Source organism: Lytechinus pictus, chromosome 3 (genome assembly GCF_037042905.1).
Source record: "Lytechinus pictus isolate F3 Inbred chromosome 3, Lp3.0, whole genome shotgun sequence".
Taxonomy (NCBI): domain Eukaryota; kingdom Metazoa; phylum Echinodermata; class Echinoidea; order Temnopleuroida; family Toxopneustidae; genus Lytechinus; species Lytechinus pictus.
Window position 1 is genome coordinate 1,292,635 of NC_087247.1, and position 15,427 is coordinate 1,308,061.

The 15,427-nt window shown below is 39.2% G+C and overlaps 1 long non-coding RNA gene across 1 annotated transcript; it reads right to left on the reverse strand.

The window, feature by feature from the left end:
• Nucleotides 1-3,033: 3,033 nt before the first annotated feature.
• Nucleotides 3,034-12,649, reverse strand: LOC135153484 (uncharacterized). The gene is made up of 3 exons (XR_010292856.1): nt 12,428-12,649; nt 6,448-6,874; nt 3,034-5,093 (listed from the first exon to the last, which is right to left on the reverse strand). It is a non-coding gene; the product is annotated as an uncharacterized LOC135153484 (long non-coding RNA).
• Nucleotides 12,650-15,427: the final 2,778 nt, after the last annotated feature.

The following is a 15,427-nucleotide window of genomic DNA, read 5'->3' on the forward strand; positions in this document are numbered from 1 at the left end:
GTGTACTTTGTCACACATTCGATTTTTTTTTTTTAAAATATATTTTATCATTAATGCATTAAGAGATGCAATGAATATAGAATGACTGGATTTAGAAAAGCAATGTCTAAATGACTAAAGATCTAATTAAGTTTCATGTTTCTTACATCTATGATAATAGGTTATGGATCTGAGGATTATTGGAAGTATAAAAGTTCAATTCTTTTTCTGAAATGATTGGGTCAGGGTTATTTGCATTTCATGAAGTTCACTTTATTTTCGAATATAAACAAGGGCTTTCAAAATTAGTTGCTCAACTGTTTGTGAACATTGCCATCGTGTGCAAAATATACTGTTGCCAAACTGGGGTTGGATCCAGGGAGTGCGTTGGGCGGAAAGTGCAGGCGCAACATTTTTTTTTTTTTTTTTGGGGGGGGCTTGTCAGTATTAAATGAAGACCAAAGGCCCTTCATTTTTTTGAGTGATAACCTATTTTTTGTTTCTCAAATATTTGGAATAAAATGCACCCCCTTCAGAAAAATCCTGGATCCGCACCAACAAAATGGTAGCTCAACCAAGTGTGAAAGTCCCTCAAGTGGGTGATCATCTCCTTTGCTAATGTACAAAGATAAACCACACAGAGAGTGAGGGGGGTATTAGAGAAAGAGTCAAGGAGAGGGAGAGAGCAAGATAGAGGCAAAGAAAGAAAGGGCAGGAGGGACAGAAAGGAAAAGGAGAGAAAAGAAAGTGAGGGAAGAGGGGATGATGAGGAAGAGGTGATAATGAAAAGAAAAGGGAGAAGGGATGAGAAAATGACATTGCCATGGGTTTAGTTGGGTGTGATTGGACTCGAGTTAAACACCAATATTAATCGGCTGAGAAAAATGAATTGAGGTGAAGAATTCATTATCCGACTGTGAAAGGGAGTCGAGGGTGAGGAATTCATTATTTTTAAGGATGAATGAATGAAGTTTATATTTGAAATTCATGACAGAGAAAAAAATGAATAAACTGGTTATAATGTAAGGAGGAGGTTGAGGGGAAAGAGCATCTTATGTTAAGGAAAGAGAGAGAGAGAGGGGGGGGGGGGCGTTTGTGGTGGGTAGAGAAAGAAAGTTTGGAAGATTAACGTAGGAAAGTGTTGAAATTAAAAGAGACAAGCAGAATGGAGGAAGTAGAGAGACAGAGGAATAAAAATAAATACGATTAAGCAAAATAAGCGATGAATAATGATAACGGTGATGATGATGGTGATGATGATGGTGATGATGATGATGGTGATGGTGATGATGATGATGATGATGGTGATTATGATGGTGATGATGGTGATTATGATGATGAGGAGGAGGAGGAGGAGGATGATGGTGGTGGTGGTGATGATGGTGATGATGATGGTGATAGTGATGATGATGGTGATGATGGTGATTATGATGGTGATGATGATGGTGATGATGATGGTGGTGATGATGGTGATGATGATGATGGTGATGATGATGATGAGGAGGAGGAGGAGGATGATAATGGTGATGGTGGTGATGATGGTGATGATGGTCATGGTGATGATGATGATGGTGATGATGATGGTGATGATGGTCATGATGGTGATGATGATGGTGATGATGATGGTGATGATGGTGATGATGATGATGGTGATGATGATGATGGTGATGATGATGATGGTGATGATGGTGATGATGATGATGATGATGATGATGATGATGGTTCCGTAATTAAGAGAGAGAGGGTGAAAGGGAGAGAAGTTGAGGGTGAGAGGGGAATGAAAGGCAAGTTAAATATCAAACTGGTACGAGAATAAACACAAGTAGCCAAAAGGAGGTATTACACAGATCATTTAATGGTCCACTCTCTAAACGCAAAAGAAAAATGGTCCCTAATCACATTCCTATCAAAATGAGACGATCACGCTCGTTTGGAGTGAAATTTGCATCTTTTGAGGATGGAATTTACTTTTTTTTAAATAAAATACACAGTTAACTCTACAAAGGAGTAATAAAACACTCTATAACGATGTAGTACAGGGATTGGTACTTAGTATCACCCCAAGAAGAGAGATTAAGGACCAGGCGCCCGTTTCATGAAGAGTTACAATTATTGTAACTTTGTCTTTATGTCGACTACCATGGTAACAGGGCTCAGCAGCCAATCATTATCAAGGTTGCCATGGTAATTACCATAATGATATAGTTACTATAGAAAATAAACTGTCGATGAAATGAGCCCAAGATTAGCTCTTTTGCATTGAGAGAGCAGACAAATTAACTAATTTTAAACATTCTAAAACTTAAAGGAGAATGAAACCCTTGAAACTAGCTGAATCCATATCAAAGAGAAAAATCAAAGAAACATATTGTTGAAAGTTTGAGGAAAATTGAATGAATAATAAGAAAGTTATGAGCATTTGAATATTGAGATCACTAGTGCCATGTAGATCCTCCCATCGGCAATGCGACCAAGATCTGTGATATCACACACGTACAACTCCCTCATTACTTTAGTACTTATTTCACTTATATTCTCACTTTTATAGAGTCTATCACAAGGTTATGTGTTTTCTTTATGAGATGACAAGTACAGAGGTTTCACAACATTATATCATTGATGAATCGTTTGTCATATGATTAGAATGAGCAAAAAGAGATGTTTTGGGGTATATTTTCAGTGTCCGAATGGGAGAGTTGTACGTGTGTGACATCACAGATCTTGGTCGCATTGCCAATGGGAGGATCTCCATAGCATTAGTGATCTCGACATTCAAATGCTCATAACTCTTTTATTGCTAGTCCTATTTTACTCAAAGTTTTGTTGATCTTATTCTTTGATTTGTCTGCTTTCACAAAAGCTAACTTGCTCCAAGAGTTTCATTCTCCTTTAATTTGCCCAAATGTCCAATTGTAAGAGGAACTTTAACAGTTCGGATTTTCCAAGTGCACTTCAGAAAATAGGCATAAGCCATACTTCATTCTACACCAAGGTTCTGGGAGATACCAGTAATTGAAAGCATATAATGAAATATTTCTACTTTTCAAACTCTATGCATAATTCATAGTAAATCTTATTGGGAGTATACTAAAATATGAATAACTATCATGACTATAATAACTAAATTGAACATTTAAAATTGTAAAATGTTAATTTGGTATTCTTTCAGTCCAAATAATTCAAGTTAGGAATATATTTGTACACTCTCTTTGCCATCTCTCTAAGTAATGTTGTGTTTTTAATCTAAAAATAACTAAGCACTTACTAGGTACAAATTTACAAACTTAATATTAAAAAGATAACAAGATTTTATCGGACACCTTATCAAAATAAATTTCGATTTTGTATTTTCATGACCGTTTTGGGGCATACATATTCATATAAGAAAAATTAATGAATTTGGAGTAGTGACAATGCACTTTTAGGGGATTTAGGCCTATCAAAAGATCAGCTTTATCTTACGTTCAAGTGCTGAAAAATGTTATGAGATCCTGACAGGAAAAATATTGTACGAGGGAGCGAAGCGACTGGGTTAAAAAAGATTTTGAAATTTTGAACTATCAAAGGTTCATTTCTACAACATTTACCTTCGTAATATAAATTCTGACATTTCTTTTATCTTTAATGTTTCTTGTAACATTTCAAATTACTGCCCTCAGGCAATATGCTTTTAAATGAATGCTTAACCTTTAAGAATAATGCAAATACTGAACCCGATTACGCCTGTGAAAATGTAGTTTTAGAACTTCCAGGGGTGCCTACTGATGCTACAGTCTCTGCATTGTGAATTATTTCGCGAGGATCGAAGCAAAGCGACCTATATAGCTTTACAAAACAGTGCCTTAAAAGTTTCGGAATACTAATTCGAAACATTCCCCCTCAACAAGTATTCCTTAAAGTATTTTGACGGGGCTTACGGACGTCTTAGAAAGAAACAGAATTTCGCCAGTATTTTTATAATACAAACTTCTCGCGAACAAGATAAGACGCCAAGCGAACGAATTGCTTTCACCAAATTGGCGCCCATTTTGGCGCACAATGTTGAAGGAAATTTCCCGCATTCCTGGAAATTTGGAGTTCAGTTTCGGGAACTTTGGTTTTAAGTTTAGGAAACACTGATGCAAATGTTGAACTTTCCGTATTCAACATTCGTGTCCTTGCAAAATCCTTCACAAAACGTCCGCAAAAGCCCCGTGAAAACCAGTGTTTATGAGATCGCCATAGATTGGTGTTTCTGCTGAAACACAAAGTATAAGCCTGAAACGAATATTGTGTGACATAAAAAAATAACTTAATACTTCTTCATTCTAAAAGACATTACGTTACAGCACGGGAACGTCCACGCGGACGATAAAAACTGACAGAATGCAATTTTTCCAGAACGCATTGTAAAGAAAGGTCATTTTATTTCTTCAGAATAGCGTTTTATTCCATGGAATCCTGTTTTATTACTTTCCCGTCATGTAACGCAAAACTCCTTGGTCATGGATTGGTGGGAGACCATTATGGATCCTAGATGATCACCCCTCACCATGATAAGACTGCATCGGGTGAACTTTCCAACCAAGGTATCGGTACATTCTAAACACAAATCAGTCAAAAATGACTAGAGGGTCAGCTAGGTGCAACTGTTATTCTAGTCATATTTTATTATTTTGTAGTCGTATTTTGTGACTAGAACAGTAATTCTGACTAGAATATAATTCAGAAGTGTGACTAGACATATAAATTGCACCCAGCTGACTACTGGTCTAGTCAATTTTACTGAGTTGTTTCAAGACTGTATGATAGGGCATATATTTGTCGACCTAAGTCCACCTCGATCATTCTCCTTCTCATAGTAAATCTGGGTCCTCTCCAACATGTCCAAACGGAAATCGAATTGGCTGGTCAATACGGGCACCAGACCTCATCTCCCAGTAAATCACATGCAGATGTCCTCCAAGCAACATTCTCCTATCCACCTGACCCGCCATCACCAACTGATGAATCCAAGCAACATTCTCCTATCCACCTGACCCGCCATCACCTACTGATGAATCCAAGCAACATTCTCCTATCCACCTGATCCGCCATCACCAACTGAGGAATCCAAGCAACATTCTCCTATCCACCTGACCCGCCATCACCAACTGATGAATCCAAGCAACATTCTCCTATCCACCTGACCCGCCATCACCTACTGATGAATCCAAACAACATTCTCCTATCCACCTGATCCGCCATCACCAACTGATGAATCCAAGCAACATTCTCCTATCCACCTGATCCGCCATCACCAACTGATGAATCCAAGCAACATTCTCCTATCCACCTGACCCGCCATCACCAACTGATGAATCCAAGCAACATTCTCCTATCCACCTGATCCGCCATCACCAACTGAGGAATCCAAGCAACATTCTCCTATCCACCTGACCCGCCATCACCAACTGATGAATCCAAGCAACATTCTCCTATCCACCTGACCCGCCATCACCAACTGATGAATCCAAGCAACATTCTCCTATCCACCTGATCCGCCATCACCAACTGATGAATCCAAGCAACATTCTCCTATCCACCTGACCCGCCATCACCTACTGATGAATCCAAGCAACATTCTCCTATCCACCTGACCCGCCATCACCAACTGATGAATCCAAGCAACATTCTCCTATCCACCTGATCCGCCATCACCAACTGATGAATCCAAGCAACATTCTCCTATCCACCTGACCCGCCATCACCTACTGATGAATCCAAGCAACATTCTCCTATCCACCTGACCCGCCATCACCTACTGATGAATCCAAGCAACATTCTCCTATCCACCTGACCCGCCATCACCTACTGATGAATCCAAACAACATTCTCCTATCCACCTGATCCGCCATCACCAACTGATGAATCCAAACAACATTCTCCTATCCACCTGATCCGCCATCACCAACTGATGAATCCAAGCAACATTCTCCTATCCACCTGATCCGCCATCACCAACTGATGAATCCAAGCAACATTCTCCTATCCACCTGATCCGCCATCACCAACTGATGAATCCAAGCAACATTCTCCTATCCACCTGACCCGCCATCACCTACTGATGAATCCAAGCAACATTCTCCTATCCACCTGACCCGCCATCACCAACTGATGAATCCAAGCAACATTCTCCCATCCTCCTGACCCGCCATCACCAACTGATGAATCCAAGCAACATTCTCACATCCACCTGACCCGTCATCACCTACTGATGAATCCATGCAAGCAACATTCTCCCATCCTCCTGACCCGCCATCACCAACTGATGAATCCAAGCAACATTCTCCCATCCTCCTGACCCGCCATCACCAACTGATGAATCCAAGCAACATTCTCCTATCCACCTGACCCGCCATCACCTACTGATGAATCCAAGCAACATTCTCCTATCCACCTGACCCGCCATCACCTACTGATGAATCCAAGCAACATTCTCCTATCCACCTGACCCGCCATCACCTACTGATGAATCCAAGCAACATTCTCCTATCCACCTGACCCGCCATCACCTACTGATGAATCCATGCAAGCAACATTCTCCCATCCTCCTGACCCGCCATCACCAACTGATGAATCCAAGCAACATTCTCACATCCACCTGACCCGTCATCACCTACTGATGAATCCATGCAAGCAACAATTTTCTACCCACCTGACCCGCTATATATCACCTTCTAATTAATCCAAGAAACATTCTCCCATCCTCCTGATCCGCCATCACCTACTGATGAATCCTGCTCAATTCCTCGCTGACCAGGCCGCATGGATGGTGATGTACCTAAGCTAGTTTTTCCACCTTCAGTCATTGCTCAGGATGAACACAAGCAGGTGGGGTAGAAGGCTTGGTCCACACACCAGGTTAATTCTTGCACTAATGGAGAAAAACAAAAAAGCAGAAAATGAAACAATCAAGACATATAATGGTATTAAACATAGCTCTCTATTATGTCTATAGTGTCCCGTTTCTCTTCTCTGCCATCCAACAACATAACAGATCAAGAGCCAAGTTTTTAAAGATTTGCAATTATGGTACCTTGACCGTGCTGGTGACAGCAATCAGCAGCTAATCACATTCAAGATGTCCATGACAATTAGGGGTTCCATTCCTTCTCTTCCTTGGCTTAAAATTGACAAGAAAAAAAAAAAGGGGGGGGGGGACATCAGTCAAAATTGTTGGGTCTTCTGTCACCAAAATTTGTTTTCCTTCCCCATTTTTATTGCTTTGAAAATGGGGGGGGGGGGGAGGGGGGAGGTTGATTGAATCGCCGAACCACCCCCCCCCCCCCCCGACTTCGGGGTTGCCATAATACAGTTTGATCTTTCAAAGGACCCCTGCAAACCAATTAAGATTGATTCCTATTGAAGTACAGATTTTAATGTAATGAATATAATTCATACATATACACTGTCATTTTTTTAAAATGCACACGTTTCGTATAACTAAACTGGAACATTTTTTCAACTCTCTCTCCAAACTTCATATCCATGAAAGAGCTCCAGATCACATTCTATGCTTTCTATACAATATTTTAATTACACTACATTTTCTCTTAAAGGTGATGGTTCAGCATGTCTGACATTTGCAGCATTTTGTTAAGATCTTAGAAAAAAATATTCTAGTGTTTGCATGAGGTTTTTTATCACTTTGAAAGACTGAAATAAAATAATTGAGAGAGTTGACGTTTGATACGCCCTCACTATATCTTCTTTATTTCATTGTATGAATCATAACAGATTTGACTTGTAACTGTTAATGAAATGAAGCGAAATCAACTCTTATTTATGTGGACGTCCTAAAATAGGGACATAGAAATTCAGAAAATATACTTTTAAACAATGGCGAACAGATGGGGGAAGTAAGGGGCTCACCCCTCCCACTGAGTTCCATGACCAAGAAAAAATGAAGAAAAGGAAAGCGAAAAGGTGAAATATGATATCAATAGTTCAATATTAATTCAATTTCAACTTAAGTATACAAAAAAATCACTCGCTTGATCGCTTCGCTCCCTCGCTACTTTGTAGAATGTCTTATTCATCCACGCTTTGCTATGCCCCCTCAAGTTTTTGGGTCATTACTTCACTGCTTTAACCCTAATACCTCAGTCTGGTCTGGTTATACTCAGTCACATTTGCTCTACGGCGAGTCGAAAACGGCCGTTCTCCACCTACATACTGTATGTAGCTGGTACAAAAAATGTTAAAACGGCTGTTTCCGACTCGCCATATGGCCGCCGTAGAGCAAATGTGACTGAGGTATAACCAGACCAGACTTTTTGGGCCGGGGCTGAATTCCCCCTTTGAGATCTCAGCCTATCGCGCGAGCGCCGAGAAAAATGGCATAAGGGTAGTGTGGGATGTAATCTACAAGGCTGCATCTACCCAAAATTATTAAAGTTTTCAATATATGAATTCATTATGTTAATTGGAGACGACAATGGAGAAAATTTCAAGAAGCTGCGAGCGAGAGAAGTGAGCTAGCAAAAATGTTGTTTTTATTCTTCATAAGTATAATTTTGTGATAGATTTGACATAATATTCAGAAAAGGAAATCAAATTTCAAAACCAAGAAAAAAAAAGAGAAAAAAGAGCATGAAAGGAGAAAGGGTAAATTATGATATCCTATATATTCTGGATATTATATCAAAAGTCTTTGAATTTTGTATTAAAAAGGTTTGAAATTTGCCCCAAATATGTCTGGAGCCCTCAACATTTTGGGGGGCTCACTCATTACGCTCCTGTCCATCATCCGTCATTATAAATTCAGCGGTCGCAATTAAGAGGGCGATTCCGTGCTAGAAAATAAGCCGTTTCCACATTTTCAACCTTCTGTCCAAACAACTGAGGAACTTCAATTTGTTTTATGGTAATAATAAAGTACTACTGGGTAGTCATGTAAAAAATGACACCGACAAAGATTTGTCGTCATTGGTGATTTAGAGTTTGGTTGCAAAAGGGGTTGGATCCACTTTGGACCATTCCGAGAAAAATCTTGTTTCTTATTCTCCCATATTGCAATATTCTTATGAGAAACTAAATTGTCATGATGTACTACCCTACCATGTGAACATAAAATTGGGTATAAAAGAAATCTGACTTCTTTTTTTTAATAGATATTCAAAAAAAATTACCATTGTGGATCTAACCCCTTTTGCAAGCAAACTGAAATGGATCCAATCCCTTTTGAATAAAAGATGATTTTTTTCTTTGCCATTTTTGTTCAATTTTTAATGCGAAATTCAACTTTTCTGTGGTATCATTATAGAGCTACTAAAAGTCTATACATTGACACCAAAAAAAAAAATTTGTATGAAAAATGGATCTAAACCCTTGTGCAATTGAGCTCTTCAAATGTTGCGTGTCGTACGGGACATTTCTGAGTCCCTTACGACTCGCAACATTTTCACATTTAACTCACCCATAATCCAGGAGCGAAGTTGAAAGTGGTGGGGGGGGGGGGGGCACAGTTAAAAAAGGGCAATTTCTTAAACATGGTTGTATGCGGAAAATTTTTCGCTGGGGGGGGGGCAGCACGCGTAAAACTTTTTGGAAAAACTCAAAAGCGAGGGAGCAAAGTGACCAAGCTTATCATTGAGGCGCTTCTCCATTTTGTTAAGTGAGATTGATGGAATTTGTGCATACTTTTGCTAAATTTTGTGATAATCTGCAGTAAAAATGTGAGTTTTCAAAATTTCGGTCATGATCTTAAAACAAAGAAAAAAATGACTAACTACCCCACTCACATGACTTATTCTTACAAGTTTTTTTAAATTTCATCATGCACTAGAACGGCGCTAAATAAGAAACCAGGCGCGAGTCGGGCACGAAAAGAGTAGTTTTCTAGACAACTTATGTTACTTAACTTACTTAATTTACATATGAGAAGGCAAATTAAGGGGCACTCGTTAACACATAACAGGTCCTTCTCATGCGAAAGGGGAACAGAACACGTTCGTAGAGCGCACTTTCCTTAGGTAAAAAGGGGCACTGATACGAGAAAGGGCACCTATAATATGGCGGAAGGGCACTTGCTATAACGGCATAAAACGGATCCTTCTCAGGTGAAAGGGGCACAGGACAAGTTCGAGAGGGGCACGTTTCCTGGGTAAAAAAGAGCACTGATTTGAGAAAGGGCACTTACAAGAAGGCAAGGGAGCCAGGGGCGTCGATCCATTTTTCAGATTGGGGGGGGGGGGCAAAATTATGAATCAACGGTCCCGTTCCAAAGGCGCTCGATCACACGAAACACACCCACACACACACACACACACACATAGGCATATATATATATATATATATATATAACTCATGAGAAAGAGCCACATATCTCACCAACAAATTAATGCGAGCGCGAAGCGCGAGCTGAAATTTTTTTGTATACTGACCTGGGGGGCGTTTCATGAAAGGACTTGTCAGACGTTTTTTCCGACAAGTCCTGTTTAATCCGACAGTTGCTATAGTAACAGTGCCTCTCAGTCAATCAAAATCTAGGAAAGATGTCAGATCTGACAGCTTGTCGGACGAAAATGTTGATGAAATGCCCCCCCTGAAAACTGGAAAAAGGTACCTGTTTAGGACTGTTTGTAGTAACTCATGAGGAGGATACATATCTCACTACAGAGATAATGCAAGTGCCGAGAGCGAGCTGAAGTTTCTTTATACTCTGACCCGAAAGCTTGATATTCTAAGCATTTTTGGTACCAAGGATAAAGATGGGTATCTAAAACAATAGATGCGAGCGTGAAGCGCGAGCTGAAATTTAGATATTTCGATCTGAAAAAAAATGACAGTTTAATGGACGTTTTTAACAAAGAACAAGATATATTGCAAATCGAAGCGGGAGTTCTTTTGAGGCTTAGAATTGAAAACGGAACTTCTATTCATAATTTAATCATGAAAAGTATGGGTTTTTACTACAGAATTGATGCGAGCGCGAAGTGCGAGCTGAAATATTTTATATTCCAATCTGAAAAAGCGGACATTTTGAAAGCGATTTTAAATAAAGAATGAGTTGTGTATCTCAATCTCGCTAGCTGATTTCTGTGTAACATTACAATCTGATTTTATTTTTGCACATGCGGAATTATTGGGGGGGGGGGGCAAAACGATATGTTTGCCCCCCCAAATATTTTCATTGGTGGGGCGATCGCCCCCTGCCCCCCCCCCCCAGGATCGACGCCTCTGAAGGGAGCACTTGCTCAGACATAAAACGGGTCCTTCTAGGGTGAAAGGGGCACAGAACACGTTCGTGAGGGGGAAGTTTTTGGTAAAATTTGGCACTGATACGAGATATGGCACTTGCTAACACATAAAAACGGGTCAATCTAGGGTGAAAATGGTACAGAACACGTCCGCGAGGGGGCTTTTTTTCGAAAAAAATTGGCACTTATAAGAAAGGGCACTTGGTAACACCTAAAACACGACCTCTCCAGATGAAAGGGGCACAGTACACGTTCCTGAGGGGGCATTTTTCTTGCGTTAGAAGGACACTTTTTCAGTGCTTCAAAAAGTGGGGGGACGACACGGTGCCCCCGGCCCCCAGGATCGCCTCCCCTACCATAATCATACATTTTTTGTTGGTTATACCAACTACACACCTTGAAAACAATCTTTATAGACTTATAGTTTGTCTAAATATCAAGTCTACCACAGCAAAACGTTGACTTGAATATAGAAAAATATGACAAAATACAATTAAAAATCGGATTTAAATAAAAAGGAATGTGACATATTAAAAACTTTGATTATTTTCAAAAAAATAGTTAGCAGGTGTGGCTAAACATGCACATCGAATAAGTGGGTATGAGCGAAGTAAACATTCATAATTTTTTTTGCATGTACGAGAGTGATGTAAAACATTAATAATCAAGTAATGTCAAATTATGCGTAAAAACACCAAATCCGGAGAGTACATTTTTTTAATACAACCATTTTTGTACCATAATTGGTACCCCGTTTTGGAGTTGATAGTTTTACAAAATCAAATCATCTTACCTGTAGTTACTGAAGTTTTCATTTTTAAACAATCGAATTTCAATAATCAATTCTGAATGGTTAAATATGCCTATATTATAAAGATGTGGTGGGCTCAAAATTAGGGGGGGGGGGGTCGTAGAATGAGACAATAGGTGTGGCCTTAAAATGTCAGTTGTGACCAATTTTGAAAATTAAACATGCTATTTTTCTCATGTAGGTTGCTCTATCATTGACCAGTAGCTTGCCAACTGCTTGCCATCGTAGTAGTTTGAGATTATAGTATACATATTTCGTTTATGATTTACAGGCCGTGTTTTGATGTAAACAACCATTCCGTGGAAAGTTATCCACGTTTTTTTTTTTTTTTTTATAGCCATTTCTAGGTTCCAAAAGATGTTCAAACCGTCTTACAACATTTAAAATTCATTTGTGAGAAAATCATTTCACTTACCTGGTAATGGCTATCACCAAACTAATGTTTGAAATCACTTACTGTAGTTTCTGTCCCTTTCTCCATATATGCGTTAATATCAGGAAAAGAAAATCCGTCGGATGTCCAGTTATATATTTGAGAACACCTATCCGTTGTTTAGATTCTGCTGTCCTCATGGTCGTTGTTGCGCCTTCTCGTGTACGCCATTGCTGTTGTCACATGGCCTGCATTTCTGTCAGCAAAGTACATTCACTCTCGCCTGTCCATCAGCTTTTCAAATAAAATTCCCGCCATTGTTCTCTCGTGTTTTCGCCTCAGCTCAGTGCATTACCATGAACCTGTTATTATGGGCGGACACTGTCGTTTTGTTAAGGATTCATTCACAGTGATTGCCTCAGTCATTGTCGTTACAATAAACTGTATACTGCATGTTTAGTTTGATCAAAGTTTTTGTGAAGAAGGAAATAAATCACTAAAATAATGGAAAATCGATGTGCATTTGTGGTTTGTATACCATGTATACAGTGCGAGTCAGAAAAAAAACGAAACCGTAATTCACTTATTTTTTTTGCCATTATGATAAAAAAAAATGCTTCATGAGATGTACATCAGTAAAAATATGTACTTCCCCTCCACTAGCGTACCTACGGGGGGGGGGCAGGGGGGGCTGCCCCCCCCCCTGACGAGCCACAACCCATACAAAATACATATGAAAGACCTTTTATGCCCCCCTGTTTATGCCCCCCTGATGAGCTTGAAGACCTTTTTTTTTTTTTGCTTGTAAATTTTTTGGCGGCCGATTTTGCCCCCCCCCCCCTGTGGAAAATCCTAGGTACGCCACTGTTCCCCTCTTTCACTTGAAGCCCAATCTCTAAGTTAGAACAATGGAAATTGGTGCCACCAAATTTTCATTTACATGAGCAAATAACGATTCTGAAATCTGAGTGAGTTATCTGGCTTTTACCATGTTTACTTCCATCTATTCTGAAAAAAAATCATAACTTAAATATCCATCTTTTATTTATTTTATATGACCTCCAGCGAAAAATATGAATTACTCATAAAAAGTTGCATTAAAATCTGCTTAATTTCTACAAATTCGTAAAAACACAAGCATTTCGCTTTCCCAACAAAGCTTAAGCAGCTAATGGTGGGCTAATGGTGAATGCTGTTCGGACCGGGGAAGGAAAACCCTTCTTGTTGAGATTTATTTGGAATAACTTATGACACTTGACTGAATGAAGTCTAATATGAATTTTCTCGGGCAGGAGTCTAGTTATAATGGTAATAATTTTGATAATTTTGCATCTCAAATTTATCCCAGTCGTTTCATTCTTCGCTACATTTCACCGGGGGGGAGCGGAACATGTCTGAACGCATTTACAAATGCGGAAGAGAAAGCCCTTTTTAACTCCCCACCCCCACCAACATTCCGCCGCCCATGTCTCATCCAATCATATTCAAGCAACTTTTTTACAAGTAAGAAGGAAGCCAAACACAACATAGCAAAATCTGCTTTTAGCGGCAGATTGGGGGAAATGTGGATGAAAATATCCAACCCCCTCCCCTATTGGCGATAGCTGGATCCGCCCCCGCACTGAGATGCATTTTTCCATTTCTTCTTGAAACATTATGATGCTCATAAGAAGTTTCATCATATCCTTGTCTTTCTTCCATCTCCAATAAGTCAAATTTCCATCTGCAAAATGCGAGATAGCAAGGCAAGCAAATCCCCACAGCTACAGTTTCAATATAGTTGTGTGTCATGAATTTTGAATGTGAAGATGTAAATATCAACTCGATATCAAAGGAAATTTCGAATGAAAATTAAGATAGTGAAACACAATAAAATAGAAAATAAAGCAATGTTTTGGGGAAAACGAGCCGGTTTCAGACCCTAAATCTTGCTACAGTACACCGATGTACGTCCTCTCTCTCTCAACAAACTTTTTCCATATACATTAATCATACATGCGTTCTTTTTTTTTTATACCTCCACGATTTCTCTTCTATTCAAAATATCATGAACATTTAGAGATAGAGAGCGAGAAAGTGATAAAACAAGTCAGAGTCAAAGTGAAAGAGAGCGACAGACAGAGAGGGCACTGGCATACAGAGGGGAGGGAAAAAGAAAGAACAGGAAAGGAAGGGTAAAAAATGTATTATTTTCTTATTATGTCAAAATCTATCACAAAATTAGAATATTGTATCAAAAAAGGTAAAAATGTTTGCTCGCTTGCTCACAGCTATTCAAAATATTTCCCCATATAGAATGTCTGGTCCCATAAAGTTACTGGCTCAAGACACTACACGAAGTGAGAGGGAATGGAGGGGGGGGGGGGGGGGTAGAATCAGATAGGTAGAATACGGCTCATGCCATGCCCATAATAACAACATATACTAGGGTTTTACAAAGAGTTTGTCATGATAAAGCATCAATATGAATAACATATTCAACATGCACCAGGGCATGTGCCCTTCATAGGCATATTCAGAGAAATGATGCATATGACTGAGATATTCAGTGCCATTAATATTCACGTCAATAGCTCTTTGTGAAACACCCATCAGAATTGAAAAAGCACACCAAAGATAAAACAGATGTATGTTACAAACACCTTTCTGGTTATTTATTTTGTTTTATATAGCAAAAACATGATTTGTGATGACATCAAATACAACAGCAAAAGCTTGCATGAAACAGATAATTTAAAAAATAAATGGAAAAAAAAAGAAAACCAAACCACCATACACTGTCTGCATTGATGGAAGCAATCAATTACCATACACTTTCTGTTGACTGGTCCAGCCATTTAAAAAATCTACATCATTCCTAATTCAATTTTTGTTTTATTCATATGGAAACATAGCAGTAGAGGTGGGCTTTAAATGGGTTCAGGACAATACATTCTGTTGAAATTCTTGGTTTAAGAGTCTAACCGAGTCTTAGCTGTAATGCCTGGTAAAAAAAATCCCCTGTCTTCAAAATCCTCAGGAACATGGAACAAATATGAGGCT